Raw genomic sequence first — 16,567 nt, 5'->3', positions numbered from 1 at the left:
TTTTCCCCATACATGGTATTTTGCAATGAGGAGAGATGCTGAAATTGCTATGGTTAGTATTTTTTCTGATATTTTGGGATGAGTTAAATTATCTTACTTGTTTGTTCATTGTGCTGTGGACTAGTGATTTCTCCTCTTTTGGGTGTTGCAATTCAGTGAGATAGAAGGCATGAATAAGCAAACTCAAGCGACCAATGTCTGATAAAAGTGTAATATTTTACTTTCTCCTTTTGAGACTCTCATTTTTTATTCATTTCTTTAAAAAGATCCTTGAAATCAATACTCACTAAATCAAACAACACCCTTTACTTTTCATAATGTTTGTGCTGTGTAGTATGTTGTCTTGCTGCCCAATCTTTCCAACATACTTTCTTCCCGTTTTTCATTTTGAAGCATTTGGAAGTTAATGAAGCCCTCTGTGTGGTTCCCATCTTCAGAAATCACCTACAGAATAGGCTTCCTCTATGTGTTCTAATCTCTTTAGGCACAAATGGTCAGCAGGGCATACATTTTTGCCCTCATGCTTTCTTTTTTGAATGTTTTTATATAGCTGGAAAAGGCTAGACCCCCATGGAATCTTATCTAAACACTGTAGAGTGCTTGAATGTGTCATATTGTTGGTATTAATAAGATAAAAAATTAACCACTGCAATAGACACTGGGAAATGTTTCAAATCACAGAAAGGGGCTTTCTTTAGGATAGAGCTAAGAGAAAATAGGCCAGCAGGGAAATAGATCTAAAGAGGTTTTTTAAAAGTGTAGAAATAAAACAAAGCTTTTGGTGAATATCAGTTTCCTACTGGATAAAATTAAATTGTGTGAATGTGTACTGTGTGTATGTGTGTGTATGTGCATGTATATGTATTTAAAGACAATAATGGATAGATTTCTATAGTACAGTAAAGTTGAGAATGGATGTGACTTGCTGAGAATATTAATAAATACAAGTGGTAACTTTTTTCTGTGAAGTGTTCATGAATTTCTTCAATAATCTGAATGTAAAGTCATATGATTAGATTTTTATTACTACTAATGAAATTGGAAAACATCTGAAATCAGACTGTTGCCTAAACAAAATTAAACAAAAATAAATGGAAATTATCAGGAATTATAAGTTTGAAAAATGCAGGATAGGTGTTGTGGTACAGCAGGAATAAGATGCTTCTTGGGAAGCCCACATGCAATACTGAAGTGCCTGCTTCCGGTCTCAGTAACTCTACTCCAGATCCAGTTTCCTGCAAATGTATACCATAGATGGCAATAGATGATGACTCAAATACTTGGGTCCCTGCCATCCACATCAGAGATCTAGATTGAGTTCCTGACTCCCATCTTTGGCCTTGCTCAGCCCTAGCCATCATGGGCATTTGGAGAAATAAACCAACAGATGAGTGCACTTTCTGTTTGTCTCTCCATCTGCTCTATCTGCCTCTAAAAAAGCTCATAGAAAACGTATATTACAAAAAGAAAAAACTATGTATGGATTTCAATTTCTTTTGCACAAAAATAAACTTGTATTTTAATTCCATGTTTCCATGAACTTTTTGAAGTCACCCACATAATTCTGGTCACCTTTTTCTTATCATGTCCAAGGTAATGCCAATGTGACGGTGTATTTTAGATCTTAGCTTCCATGTTGCTTTGACAGGCTTTGATTAATAACAAAATGCTCTAATTCGGAAGGGACTTATCTATGAAAATTTTCAGGTATGATTAATCACGTATTCCCATTGAACCGAAAGACTGTTCAAAAAGAAAATCTTATTTTGTGTCAGGAAATGGAAAGAACTAGGAATATTCAGCAAATAACATGAGTAAAGCACATCTAGTCAATTCACTACCTGAAACTCAGATTGAATGTTGAACCCGACTTCACCAACACAAAAAGATCTGTGCAGAATCTGGTCATTTACTGCTATTTTTCTCATCGTATGTTGCAATCCTTTTGATTTCTGTTGCCTCCTCTTGCTGACTGATTGCTATTTCCAGGCTCCTTAACTTGAAACTTGTTCTTCCTAGATAAAGCTTTTTGATAATTTTCCTGCCCCAAGACGCTGCCATTCAGCTATCTTTGCTCCTATGTTCCAGCATCCCAAGTTCTTCTTCATATATTTATTTCCTCGTCCCATAATGCATAGACTTTGCAAGTTGAATTTTCACAATACTGCTAATCTCATGTGAGTGTTCTGAGAGGTTCTGGCAGCAGAGCTGGCCAAATGGAAAGGGCTTCTGCTCAGGGGGCACACTCTGGGTCATCATCATTCCACTCTTTGATCAGCCGCATAAATGTTACTCTCATTCTGCTATTTCAATGATTTTGCTACTTTTTTTTTTTTTTTTTTTTTTGACGGGCAGAGTGGACAGTGAGAGACAGAGAGAAAGGTCTTCCTTTTGCTCTTGGTTCACCTTCCAATGGCCACTGCAGCTGGCGTGCTGCGGCCAGTGCACTGCGCCGATCCGAAGCCAGGAGCCAGGTGCTTCTCCTGGTCTCCCATGAGATGCAAGGCCCAAGGACTTGGGCCATCCTCCACTGCCTTCCCAGGCCACAGCAGAGAGCTGGCCTGGAAGAGGGGCAACTGGGACAGAATCCGGCGCCCCGACCGGGGAGTAGAACCCGGTGTGCTGGTGCTGCAGGCGGAGGATTAGCCTCTTGAGCTGTGGCACCAGCCCGCTTCTTTTCTGCATCCAGAAAGCGGGAACTTCACAGACTCTGATTCCATTTGTAGACTGGAGCAGTGAATTGAATCTAAATGTCTACATTTAAAAAAACTACTGAAAGTTTCTTAACTTTCTTCTAGTTGGTAAAAATTTGTAACCACTTGGAGGCTCAAGTTTGATGCTCTGTGTTGTACACAGGACAGCAAGCACTGAATTAGGTTATATCCTGCAAAATCGACTACGGTGATTCTTAATTGCATAATTCACTTAAGTCACTCAAATCACTTATCAATCTGACTCCTAGCATCAATATTCAAAATTAACATAATATGAGCAATAAATTTAAAGAGGCTTTTCAATCTGTCCATCAAGAAGAATAGTGCTATCTTTGAGATTTAGCAGAATAGTGTCCCCCAGAAAAAGGGAGTTATATGTGTAATTTTATATTTTTTAGCCACTGCATACAGTAAGAGATGTGATTAATTTAAATGATATATTTAAGACAATAAATGTAAAATATCATTTCATAACAAAAATCAAAAATTTCTCAGTGAGCTATTTTTACATTTTTTTGTGTTTTTGTTTTTTTTTAACTTTTATTTAATAAATATAAATTTCCAAAGTACAGTTTATGGATTACAATGGCTTTCCCCCACCCATAACATCCCTCCCACTTGCACACCTCCCATCTCCGGCTCCCTCTCCCATTCCATTCACATCAAGATTCATTTTCAATTATCTTTATATACTGAAGATTGATTCAGTATATACTAAGTAAAGTTTTCATCAGTTTGCACCCACACAGAAACACAAAGTGTAAAATACTGTTTCAGTACTAGTTATAGCATTACTTCACATTGGACAACACATTAAGGACAGATCCCACATGGGGAGTAAGTACACAGTGACTCCTGTTGTTGACTTTACAATTTGACACTCTTGTTTATGGCGTCAGTAATCTCCCTAGGCTCTAGTCATGAGTTCATGACTAGAGTTCTCTTGAGTTCGCCGACTTCAATCTTATTCCGACAGGGTCATAGCCAAAGTGTAAGTTCTCTCCTCCCTTCAGAGAAAGGTACCTCCTTCTTTGATGGCCCCGTTCTTTCCACTGGGATCTCACTTGCAGAGATCTTTCATTTAGGTGTTGCTTTTTTTTTTTTTTTTTTTTTTTTTTCTCCACAGTGTGTTGGCTTTCCATGCCTAAAATACTCTCATGGGTTCTTCAGCCATATCTGAATGCCCTAAGGGCTGATTCTGAGGCCAGAGTGCTGTTTAGGACATCTGCTTTTCTATGAGTGCTGTGTATCCTGCTTTTATGTATATGTTTGTGATTTGAATTTCATCCTTTGACAATGCCTGTTATGTCCTTTGCCCATTTCTTAACTGAATTGTTTGTTTCATTGTTGAGTTTCTTGACCTCTTTACAGATTCTGGATATTAATCCTTTATCAGTTGCATAGATCCCAATTCTGTTGGTTGCCTATTCATTTTGTAAAGTGTTTTCTGTGCAGTGTAGAAGCTTCTCAGCCTGATATAATCCCATTTGTCAATTTTGGCTGTGATTGGCTGTGCTTCTTGGGTCTTTTCCAAGAAGTCTTTGCCTATGTCAGTGTCCTGCAGAGTTTCCCTAATGTTTTCCTTTAGCAATTTGGTAATATCAGGTCATAAATTTAGATCCTTGATCCATTGTACATTGTTTTTTTGTGTAGGATATAAGGTAGGTGTCTTGTTTCATACTTCTAAACATGGAGATGCAATTTTCCCAGAACTATTTGTTGAAAAGATGGTTGTTTCTCCAGGGATCGATTTCTAGCTCATTTGTCAAAGATTAGTTGATTATAGCTGTGTGGGTTAATTTAAGAGGTTTCTATTCCATTGATTTACATGTCTGTTTTTGTGCCAGTACTAGGCTGCTTTGATTATAACTGCACTGTTGTATGTCTTGAAATCTGGTATTGTCATGCCTCTGGCTTTGTTTTTGTTGTTTAAGAAATTTTCCTTTTTAAACATCTGTTAGTTTCTACTTGTAATTCAATGCAAAGTTGATAACTCCTTTCATGAAGATTCTGATGGCTTCCCTTGTTAGCTATTTACTTTTTATTTTTGCTCACAAAGAGGTGCAGTTCTCTATATGTCATTTATTTTGTCTTGTCATTATGTTTAGTTCTTATTGGTTTTAGCTCTTTCAAATCTGGCTTATCCAATATGTATATGGCTATTCCTGCTTATTTTTGTTGGAATATATTTTCCCAATCCTTCATTTTCAGTTTATATATATGTTTATTGGTGAAATTAGATTCTAATAGGCAGCAGTTAGGTCTTTACTAGAGTGTAAGCAATGTTCCTAAAACCTGACCACTAGCACTACAAAGCACGTCTCAACTCTGCCTCAATAAATTTCTGGTTCTATATCTTAATCATATCAGGCTAGAAACACTTCACACCTGTAATGGAAGCTGGGTGGACAGTTTGTTCCTTTGGCTTCATTGCTTTACCGATCTGAAATTTGAACCTCAGCTTCAGTAGTACTGTTAAATTCCAAATGACACATAAAATCCTGAGAATCCTGAGTCACTAATCATGGAAAGCCTTTTGAAACAATAATCACCTTAGAAATAAGATTTCTGTTTTTAAGAATGCAACAAGAAGACAACACTACCACTTCAAGTCACTATATGAAAGGCAATTTTTAACATTGTAAGAAAATACTGATAATTACTTTGTAATTATTATGAAGTAATTAGAGCCCAGACCAGTATGACAACAGTCCAAAAGGATACAGAACAACTGGGAAATGATGCTGGTTTCAAAGAGCATAATGAAAGTTAATGCAAAATAAGTTAAATTAGCGAATTACAAAAAAAGATCCATCGAAATAAACACTTGTAGTGAAACTAATCAAGAAACCTAATGTGGCTGTTCAGGACTTAATTATTGAATGCTTACTTTGTGACAAGTGCAAATACCTTTCAGGAGTAATCTCAATTAATCCACTTCTCAACTGCCTGGTGGAATAATCATTCTCATTTACTGATATGAAACTGGGACAGCAGGGATTTCTGTAATATGTCTAAGGGCTCATATTCCTCAGTAGCCAACACGGACTTTGAACTCAGATGTCTATGGATTTCATAGTCCTCATTATTACTTATTCCTTTTCTTATTCTACAATTGCCTTTTACTAAATTTGGATTTCCAACAACTCAGTTTCTTAATTATAACATAGTGCTAACAGACTTTCAGGATTCTTTTAAAATTTAGGTGAAAATGCAAATTAGTACCAAAACAATGGAAAACATTTTTTGAAATAATTGCCTTATGAAACAGTGATTCCACTTCTTGAGAAAAACACCAAGAGACTTAAGAGAAAGCTCTCAAAGTGATGTTTGTACACCCATGTTAGTGGAAGTATTAACAGCAGCTAAAAGCAGGAAGCACATCACTTATTCATCCATGGATGATTACATAAACAAAAAGTAGTCTATACATATACAATATAGTGTTTTTCAAGCCTTTAAAATAATGCCATTTGGGACACCTGCATCCCATATAGAAGTGTTTGGTTTGAGTCATGGCTATTCCACTTCTGATTCAGCTTCCTGCTAATGACACTCTGGGAGGTATCAGACGATGGCTCAAGTTCTTGAGTCATTGCCATTGGAATAAGAGACCCAGATGAAGTTCTAAATCCTGGCTTTAGCTTTGTCCAACCCTGGATGTGGTGAGCATTTTGAGAGTGAAGTGTATAGAAGATCTTTCTCGGTTATAAACATTGTGGAGTATGTATGTGTTCATGCCTTTGGGTTTGCCTCTTTATCTCTCTGACATTCAAACAAAAGGAAATTTAAGAAATATTTTTTTAAAAGAAATAAAATTTCCACCTCACCCCGGTTAAAATGGCTCACATACAGAAATCTACCAACAACAGATGCTGGAGAGGATGTGGGGAAAAAGGGGCACTAACCCACTGTTTGTGGGAATGCAAATTGGTAAAACCACTATGGAAGTCAGTCTGGAGATTCCTCAGAAACCTGAATATAACCCTACCATTCAACCCAGCCATACCATTCCTTGGAATTTACCCGAAGGAAATGAAATTGGCAAACAAAAATGCTGTCTGCACCTCAATGTTTCTTGCAGCTCAATTCACAATAGCTAAGACCTGGAATCAACCTAAATGTCCATCAACAGTGGACTGGATAAAGACATTATGGGATATGTACTCTATAGAATACTATACAGCAGTAAAAAAAATGAAATCCAGTCATTTACAACAAAATGGAGGAATCTGGAAAACATCATGCTGAGTGAAATAAGCCAGTCCCAAAGGGTCAAATATCATATGTTCTCCCTGATCGGTGACAACTAACTGAGCACCAAAAAGGAAACCTGTTGAAGTGAAATGGACACTATGGGAAACAATCACTTGATCATTCCTTGTCCTGACTTTTGAGGAACAACTTAATACATTATCCCTTTTAGTATTTTTTTGTTGTTCTGCTTAATACTATTGTTCTACTTAATACTTTAGTTAACACACAATTATTCTTAGGCGTTTAAATTTAACTGAAAAGTGATCCCTGTTAAATATAAGAGTGGGAATAAGAGAGGGAGGAAATGTACAGTTTGGCACATGCTCAATCGGACTTGCCCCAAATGATAGAGTTAGAAACGTGCCAGGGGATTCCAATTCAATCCCATCAAGGTGGCATGTACCAATGACATCTCACTAGTCCCAGGGATCTGTTATAGTTCATAACTGAACATAATGATAGGATTAAGAGTCGAAGGGATAACATAAACAAGACTAGTGTCTGCTAATACTAACTGATAGAATTAAAAAGGAGAGAACAATCCAACATGGGAAGCAGGATACACAGCAGACTCATAGAATAGCAGATGTCCTAAATAGTACTCTGGCCTCAAAATCAGCCCTTAAGGCATTCGGATCTGGCTAAAAAGCCTAAGAGAATATTTCAGGCATGGAAAGCCAGGACACTCTAGGGAAAAAAAAAACCTAAATGAAAGATCTCTGTGAGTGAGATCCCAGTGGAAAGAACAGGTCATCAAAGAAGGAGGTACCTTTCTCTGAAGGGAGGAGAGAACTTCCACTTTGACTATGACCTTGTCTAAATAAGATTGGAGTTGGCGAACTCAGAAGGCTTCCATAGCCTTGGCAACTCAGGCCAAAAGCCTAGGGTGATTGCTGACTCCATAAACAAGAGTGTCAGTTGTTAAGTCGACAACAGGGGTTACTGTGTACTTACTCCCCATGTGGGATCTGTCCTTAATGTGTTGTCCAATGTGAAGTAATGCTATAACTAGTACTGAAACAGTATTTTACACTTTGCGTTTCTGTGTGGGTGCAAACTGTTGAAATCTTTACTTAGTATATACTGAATCAATCTTCAGTATATAAAGATATTTGAAAATGAATCTTGATGTGAATGGAACGGGAGAGGGAGCCGGACATGGGAGGGTTGCGGGTGGGAGGGAAGCTATGGGCGGGGGGAAGCCACTGTAATCCAAAAGCTGTACTTTGGAAATTTATATTTATTAAATAAAAGTTAAAAAAAGAAAAAAAATGGAGGTCGGTACTGCGGTAGAGTGGGTGAAGGAGCCGCCTGAATTGCTGGCATCCCATAGGGGCACCTGTTCGTGTACAGGCTGCTCTGCTTCTGACCTAGCACCCCCCCATGGCCTGGGAAAGCAGTGGAAGATGGGCCCCTCATCTTTGAGACCTGGAAGAAGCTCCTGGCTCCTGGCTTCGGATCACCCCAACTCTGACCATTGTGGCCATTTGGGTAGTGAACCAATGGATAGAAGACCCCTCTCTCTTGCTGCCTCTGCCTCTCTGCAACTCTGCCTTTCAGATAAATATATACATCTTAAGAAAAAAAAAAGAAAGAAAATTATGATATCTGAGATAATAGGGATGAAATTGGAGGCATTATGGTGTACACATAAAAGTCAAATATACTGTGTGGTTCCAGTTATAAGAGGTACCTTCAGAAGACAAATTCAGAGAAACAAAAACTAGAACAGTAGTTTACAGGGGTTGGGGAAGTGGGAAGTTGTTTAAAAGGCACAAACTCTTATTTATTCAAGATGAAAAGATATTTGGAGACTGTCTGTACAACAATGTTAGTCTATTCAACATCACTAAACTACCCTTAAAAAATCAATGAATTGGCTAATTTTATGTTACACATATTTTGGCACAATTTAAAACACTAAATTGAAGTACTGTTCTTAAAGCAATCACATTACTTGATTCTATATCAGGGGATCAATAAATAGCAGCTATTCTTGTTTACAGGTTTATTTTGAGTGTTGTTAATTTTATGCAAGTCCTAGAATCTCATGGAATTAAGTGCAACAAATAGATTGAGTTTGTGGACCACCAAGCGTAAACACTTTAATAAAAAAACTATTATTTGTGAGGTTATGTCTGTGAAATATCTTTTTCACACCACTTTTTTAAACTCTCTTACCAATCACTTACATCTAAAAATCAATTTAATCATTTTTCAGCTTGAAATAGCATATGGATACAACTCTCTGTGAGCAAACTGTGGAGAGCAGCTAGTGACCAAAAAAAGGGTAAACAGTAAAACCGGAAATAGCTGGGACCAGCATTGTGGTGCAGCATGCTAAGCTGCTGCCTGTGATGCCAGTATCCCATAAGAACACTGGTTCAAGTCCTGCTGAGTTCCATTTCTGGTGCAGCTCCCCACCCATATACACTAGAAAGCAGCAGAAGGTGGTCCAGGTACCTGGGTCCTTGCTACACATGTGGGAGTCCTGGATGAGATACTTGGTTCCTGGCTTCAGACTGACCAAGCCCTTCGCCATCGCAAACTTCTGGGGAGTGAAGCAGTGGATGGAAGATCAGTCTACCCCCACCGCCTATCACTGCCCTGCCTCAGTAACTCTGTCTTTCAAATAAATCGATAAGTCTTACGAAAAATAAATAAAAAAAGGGGATACCATTTAAAAAATTCATTGGAAAGGCAGAGTGGTCTTTCATCTGTTGATTTACTCCCTAAAGGCCCAGGCTGAATTCTGGAAGCTGGAACTACATTTGTTCTCCCCGGTGGGTGATAGGAGCTCAAGCACTTTAGCCACCTGCTGCGTTCCTGGGATGCATGTTAGCAGGAAGCTGGATCGGAAAGCGTTCCCAGGATGTTTTTCAGGCACTGATACTGGGTATGAGCATCTCAAACAGCAGCTTGACCTGGGCTGGTAATCTCCAGGATCACCAAAACCTCGAGCCTTATTATCTTGAATCCCAAATTTCTCTTACCTGTCTGGTTCTGTAGACACTGAATGTTTACTGCCTCTGATTTATAGTTGCACCCCAAAAGTGAATTGAAAACAAATTATCTGCAAAGATAATTTCAAAATAAACTTTGCATGAATGTTTACAGAGCTTTCCAATGTTTCAGTTTAGATGCTCGAATCAGAACTTGACAAATAGTACCATGTGCTACTATTTATGATATTTACATTTTACTTCATATACATGGCACTTCAAAAAAGCTAATGAGAAAGTGGAATTTAAAAATAAATATATTTTGGAAAAAGAAACTTGAAGTGCATAGTTTTTCATAGTGTATATATATTTCATGGGTAATATATACATATATATTATGTATATATATTTCCTATGAATTTAAAAGTAAGTTTATTTTGGTATAAATTTGAATTCCTAGTTTTTCATAATACATATATATTTCTCATGAACTTTTTGAAGTATTTGTGTACACACATGTTTTTGATAAAGCACTGAAACATGCCAATTTTAATGTTTATTTGCTAAATGATAATCCAACTACTCTGAAAGGATTTCATTTTTAAGAATTTTTTTCACCAATATTGAAGATATATTGGATATTAACTGTTTAAAAAGATATAGATATCTGTGTTTGGACAGCAAATGTGCAATTGATAAGGAAAGGTTATTTATGGAAAATTAAATACAAGGCAGTGGAAAGTCTCAAATAATTTGAAATTTATTGTACTTTTAAATTATATACATTTGTACTCTACATCAACATCCAAGTATATTCTATACACTCTAGGATCATAGGAAGGGAAAGTAATTTCTGCATTTATGTTATTCTTTTTTCCTGAACACAGAATTGTCAAAGCCAAATCTTGCTCTAAAAATTCCTCATGCAATTAAAAAATGTTCTATTCAAACATGTTTGTTGCTTTACAATTATATAATTGTAAGACAAAGAAAAACTTGAGCTGATTTTTTTCTTTTTTTCAGTTTCATAAAAGCAATTTCTCTAAGGATGACATCTTTAACATGCAGTATAATATACAGCAAATGTTTATAGTTCAGTTATAAAACTCTTGAAGCATGGAAGTGGTGGCCAAGTGTTAATCGTGAGCAGCAGTACTATTCTAATCAATTATAGCCATATGTAATGGACTTAATATTTAGAAATGTTCAATATCCCACATTTGGAATTAAGATTTGTTCATTTCATTTCATCTCCAAATTGAAAACCTTAATTATTTATTTATAGGAATAAAAAGATTAATTGGAGAAAAAGTCTAAGTACTTATGGGCAGAAAATATTTGCATGGATGTGACTGGGTGAGTGGAAATTTCCAGTCTATTTGCTTTTAAGATCACTTATGATAATATTTTAAAAGCATGCATTAGCATTGCTATATACCACTTATAATAAAAAAAATCACTACTTATTTTGTTTTAGGGAAATTCATTTCACATCGAATATTTGGTATATAATTGACCTATGTTTTAGAAAATTTTTTCAAAGAAATTAATAGTGAGAATTTGAAGCTATTTTGTTTGTAGCAACTGCAACTGGTGTTTTTCTTTTCTGCAAAAGAGAGTTTCATCCATGTTACCAATGTGGGTGGCAGTGGCCCAAACAGCTGGACCCTTTTCCTTGGCTTTTCCCAGGCCATTAGCAGTAAGCTGGACCAGAAATGGAGCAGTCAGAACTTGAACTGATGTCCATATAGGAGGCTGGCTTAGCAGGTGGCAGCTTTACCCGCTTTGCCACAATGCTGATCCCAAAAATTTACATTGTTTTTACATTCACTTAAAATATTTAAATTTTTATTGGTACAAAGAGAACAGGTTTCATACATTCCATAGGTACATTAAAGTAATTTAATTTACCAATGCATTACAGGCAAATATTTCTCTTCATGAAGAAAAATCTCAGACAATTTAAACCTTCCCATTCTAACTGTATTGTCATCGGCCCTGGTCTAATGTGTAAACAGTGTGTGTTGCTAGACAGATCTCTCTACTCTTTGGATCTGAGAAGATTATTTCTAATAAGGGTGGGGGCCACATAAGGCCTGGGAAACCATTTGATCTCTCTCTGCCAAGACAACCTTAGGTGAGGCTCAAAATTCAATAAATCTATAGCAGGCTAACATTTTTCTTTTAAAAGATTTATTTATTTATTTAAAAGGCAAACTTACAGAGAAAGGGTAGGGGGAGAGAGAGAGAGAAGAGAAAGAGAAAGAAAGAGATCTTCAATTTGCTGGTTCACTCTTCAAATGGTCACAGTGGCCTGGGTGCTGTCAGATCCGAAGCCAGGAACCTGGAGTTCCACGCAGGTCTCCCTCATGGCTGTCAGGGGCCCAAGCACTTGGAAGATCTGCTGCTGGTCTCCCAAGTACCTTAGCAGACAGAGAGCTAGATCAGAAGGGAAGCAGCCTGGGCTCAAACCTGTGCGCATATGGAGGCCTGCATCTCATGTGATGGCTTAGTCCACTGTACCACAACAGTGGCCCCATCAGGTTAGCTTCTAAATTGATACTTATGCATGGCCCACAAATAATATAGTAAGTATACCAATGGCCCTTGGCAGAGAAAAGGTTCCCCACCCATGGTAGAAGCAGCTGATAAATATTATTCTGAATTCTTGTGAAACTCTTATCTCTAATAAGTTTATGTTAACACCTGACCTACAGTATGTATGTTAGAGCTAAGTTTTCCTAAAAGAAAAAAATATGGCCTTTATATTGAAGAGGCAATGTTTACTATTTTTGAGCATACTATTCATGAGCATCACGTATTTGATGAATGGAAATATGTTCATGTATACTCAGAAAATTTTGTAACTAGTTTGATCTAGCCATTTTTCTATTGCTTGAATTTTTCAAACCTGGAGAACAATTTTATAAGTTCTTAATATCTGGAAACGCTGAGACATAACTTCAGTATTTAGGGATTTGGATGAATATAAATGTGGGCATCTCTTAAAAAATAAACACCACTGTAAAAATGAGATTAGTTTTCTAATTCAGTAGCTTGTATCATCTCCAGTCTTCTGTGTTATTTTTAATCTCAAAGATAAGACTATTTGTTTTATTTTGTTATATAGATAAAGTCACATATTTTAAATGAAATTGATATTGTATTTTCTTATTTTATTGATATTCAAACTCAAAGGATTAGGTAAATTATATTGATTAAATAGGAGAGAATTAAACCATGAGAAGAATCAAGGAGTAATGTTTATAAATTTTCTAGTAAAATGGATCTTCTTATACACTCAGAAAAAGTAAAGCCTGGTATAAATAAAAATTAAGGAATAAAAAGAGACCCCATTTTTTCAAAGAATTTATTTATTTACTTATTTGAGAGGCAGAGTTACAGGCAGAGAGAGGGAGAGACAGAGAGTAAGGTCTCCCATTCGCTGATTCACTCCCCAAATGGCCGCAATGGCCAGAGCTACGCTGATCCAAAGCCAGGAACCAGGAGCTTCTTGCAGCCCACGCGGGTGCAGGGGCCCAAGCACTTAGGCCATCTTCCACTGTTTTCCCAGGCCACAGTAGAGAGCTGGATTGGAAGTAGAGCAGCCAGGATATGAAGCGGTGTCCATATGGCATGCAGGTGCTGCAGGCAGAGCCTTAGCCCACTACGCCACAGCGCCAGCCCTCCTATTTCATTTTTAAGAAAATATTTATTTTGAAAGTTGGAATTACAAAGGAAAGACATAGAAAGGGAGTATTTCCTTCCACTGGTTCACTCCCCCAAATGGCTGCAATTGCCAGTGCTCGGCCAAGGCGAAGCCAGGAACCAGGTGCTTCATCTGGGTCTTCCACGTGGATAGTAGGGGCCCAAACTCTTGGGCCATCTTCTGCTGTTTTTCCCAGATCATTAGCAGAGAGCTGGATTGGAAGTGGAGAAGCAGAGACATGAACCAGCACCAAAATGGGAGAGACCTGAGACCCTACTTCTTGGAAATGAAGCTAAAACTATATAATTAAAATGTTTAAAACTATATCACTAACATGCTGTTTTCATCAACAAATATGTCAGTACATGTGTCTAAAAATGTAAGGATATTGTTTATTTATTGACAATATTATTACCTCCTTAAAAAGTAGAATAAATCCACATTTAAAGCTCTATAAAGGCTACAAAAAAAGTCTTGATTTGTTAAAAGTTTTGAATGGGATTGGTCCATGCTAACTTTGTCTTTCCAGAGCAACAAGGAAATGTAAGGGTATTTCAAAAAATTCATGAGAAATGGAATTAAAAATCAGTTTATTTTGGTGCCAAACAATTTGAAATCCTTGGTTCATTTTTCATAGTATGCTTTTTCCATGATCCTTTTAAAGATCTCCCCTGTAAATGAATTTGGAACTTTTTTGTACCCAAACAAATTTATGATATCTCTGTTAACTCCATATTCCACAAACTTTTTGAAAACTCCTTATGGTTCACTGAGCTTTCCTCTGTTGGTCCTCTACTTCTAGGGCTAGGCAGGGTCAATAGTGCAGAGGCACCTGCCTGGAAAGCCTCAGCAGTGTCAAGTTTACTTTGCCCAGTGACTTTCTCTTCCCTAGACCTTATCCTGTGGAAGTTCTATTAAGTTTGAGACAAGAAAACTGGTTTTTTTTCTTAATTTATGTCAACCAATTGGCTAAGCTTCAATTCTTGGTCAGTAGATTGAGACTCCTATAATTTAAAATACTCTTAGTCTCAAAGTAGGTTCCAGAGGTATTGAGTTCTAAAAGTCACGTGAAATAAATGGTGAATATCAAGGCAATTTATATTTCATGCTGCAATTCTTTTACAACCTCACTGCAGCGAGTAATTTCAGAATATCAGAACTGTTTCATCCACAGAAACACGGTAGTACAGACTATTCTTAGTCCAATTTTAATTCTTTTTATTCTTTTATTTGCAATGATCTAGACTAAGAAAAGGCAACTCTTGGTGAACTGGATATTGACCTTAGATTACAACTTTGTAGGAAGAAACTATCCTATTTTGATTAGTATGTTTATAAATAAAATATTTGAGCCTTCATCTCCTGCCTCACAGATGCTAGAACTGAAAGCAGAGCTGGAATTCAAACCAGGCACTGACATGGGATGTGTCCCCGCCACCCCTGTGGAAGACCTAGATCCAACACCAGGCTCTTAATTGTGGCCTAGCCCTTCCTGAGCTGTTTCAGCTTTAGAGGAATAACCAGATATAAGATCTCTCTCTGTGTCTGTCTCTCTGATTTTGAAATAAAATGAAAACAAAGAAAATTTTATTACAAGAAAGAAAAAAGAAAGTAAAACATACACTTTGGATTTTGTGACACTAACAGGAGCTAACCATCAAATAGTGGTGATAAAATGGATTACAAATGGATAAATTTGTCTTGATAGACAAAGTTGTGTTTTGTGGACATCTGTTAATTTACCTGTAACATACCACATTTGTTGATTTATGGTTAGTTAAAAAAAGTTATTTAATGAGTGTGAACACAGAAAGTAATGAAGAAATCTTTTCTCTGTCTTCAAACTAGAGGACAGTTCTGAATGCTAATGATACAACATCTATTTTTTTATTTATTTAACAGATAGAGTTAGACAGTGAGAGAGAGACAGAGAGAAAGGTCTTCTCCCCATTGGTTCACTCTCCAAATGGCCCCACGGTTGGAGCTGTGCCCATCTGCAGCCAGGAGTCAGGTGCCTCCTCTGGGTCTCCCACGCGAGTGCAGGGGCCCGAGCACTTGGGCCATCCTCCGCTGGCTTCCCGGGCCACAGCAGAGAGCCGGACTGGAAGAGGAGCAACCAGGACTAGAACCTGGTGCCCATATGGGATGCCGGTGCCACAGGTGGAGGATTAACCAAGTGAGCCACAGCGCCGGCCCCGATACAACATCTATTGCAATGCCGGCTATCAGACTTAGGTAATTACTCAAAGCGAAGCACATTAAAAAAAAAATAAAAATAAAAGCTTACTAGAGGTAGAAATCTATGTAAGCTCAGGTAGCATTGAGTAAAATTGGGTGTCTTGATTATGATGTAGATTATCACAGGCCCAGTTCTTTATTAATCCAGGATTATAAATTGTTATCTAAGAATGGACTGCTGTATATCTGACTAATATTAGCTCTTCATAGTCACCAGGAACCAAGCAAACACTTTTTTAGCCAGGGAGCTGAAGTTTTCTATAATGCTCATGTTTTAAAGAAACAATTGCTTTTCTGTGAAAGCTTTGGCAAAGATCTTATTTTGTAGGCAGATCTTCACATTCCCTGAGGATGACTACAAGCTGAGCTTTTGTAGTATGTTGGACACATTGGTGTTTCTCAACTCTCTCTTGAGAAGCACCAGAAATTTAGAACAGACCCATTAGCTTTCACTCAGCATGTTAATCATCATGAAGAATTTTGTCCCTACTCTGCATTTACATAAGTCACCCAATATTAATCACTTCTGAACCTACAAAACTTTCTCTTTTTTCCTTTTATGTAGTTGGAAGCATTGTAGCAATGCTTAAGGAAGAGAAATAATGAAGAGAGTATACCTGACAGATGAGGTAGGCATCTCAGTAAAGAACTGAGAGCCCGGTATACATTCAGACTGGAGTTTTTATGCATGTTGGGCATGGGCCCTC

The sequence above is a fragment of the Oryctolagus cuniculus genome, chromosome 4 (genome assembly GCF_051225735.1).
Source record: "Oryctolagus cuniculus isolate XC-2025 breed Fujian yellow rabbit chromosome 4, ASM5122573v1, whole genome shotgun sequence".
Taxonomy (NCBI): domain Eukaryota; kingdom Metazoa; phylum Chordata; class Mammalia; order Lagomorpha; family Leporidae; genus Oryctolagus; species Oryctolagus cuniculus.
This window is presented reverse-complemented; position numbering follows the sequence as displayed.